This window comes from Neopelma chrysocephalum, unplaced genomic scaffold (assembly GCF_003984885.1).
Source record: "Neopelma chrysocephalum unplaced genomic scaffold, ASM398488v2 Primary Assembly neopelma1_170740, whole genome shotgun sequence".
NCBI lineage: Eukaryota > Metazoa > Chordata > Aves > Passeriformes > Pipridae > Neopelma > Neopelma chrysocephalum.
In genome coordinates, this window is record NW_020936394.1 from 1 (window position 1) to 865 (window position 865).

General features: G+C 52.9%; 1 long non-coding RNA gene across 1 annotated transcript; it reads left to right on the forward strand.

Annotated features, from left to right (window-relative positions):
- The first annotated feature begins 75 nt into the window (after positions 1–75).
- LOC113962430 lies at positions 76–840 on the forward strand. Its single transcript, XR_003532556.1, has 2 exons — positions 76–116; positions 359–840. It is a non-coding gene; the product is annotated as an uncharacterized LOC113962430 (long non-coding RNA).
- The last annotated feature ends 25 nt before the right edge of the window (positions 841–865 follow it).

Below are 865 nucleotides of genomic sequence, written 5' to 3' on the forward strand. Positions count from 1 at the left end.
TCCAGCTCCAGTGAGTTATTTTGGGATCAATTTGGGAGCAATTTTGGGATTAACCCCCCAAATCCAACCCTTGGGAATTCCCGCATACTGGGTCACTGGGGATCCCTCCAGCTCCAGTGAGTTTGGGATCAATTCTGGGATCAATTTTGGGATTAACCCCCCAAATCCAAAGGCTCATTCCAAAGATTCCCCCAATCCCCGGGATTTCGGGAAAAGCGGGACAACCCCGGAGACTTGAAAGGGTGGAGAAGGTTTTTTTTGGGGAGTGAGACACCGAGGGTTTGGGGGTGGGGCCACCTCATCCCAAAAATCCCAGAAAAGTGGGAATTCCATCCAAAACGAGGCATCGGCTCTGCAGGTTCTGGAACAGCGGCGAACCCAACGACGTCGGCCACCACGGCGAGGATTGTGCCGGGATCTACTCCAACGGCCTCTGGAATGACCTGCCCTGCTTCAGCCCCGAGCGCTGGATCTGTGAACGGCCCTGCTGACCCTCCCCCGGCTCCCAAATCCCGCAAAATCCGGAAAAATCCAGCAAAATCCGGCAAAAAACCATCGTCCGCCGGAAAAATCCGCCCGTTTGGGGCAGAAAACCTCCAAAAAGGGGACTCGGGATCTGCCCAAAGTCTTCCCAAAAATCTTCCTCCAAGAGGGAAGTGCTGCTGGAGGGGGAGTGAAACAGCAGGGGGGAGATTTTTGGGGACGTTTCGGGTTTTTTTGGGGCTTTATTCCCGTTTTTGGAGGTTGTGATGTCACCGATCGATTAATCGGGAAAATGGCAATAAATGGAGAGCTTTGATTGGGATTTGACCCCAAATGGCTTCCAAAATCTTCCCAAAATCTTCCCCCAAGTGGGAAGTGCTGC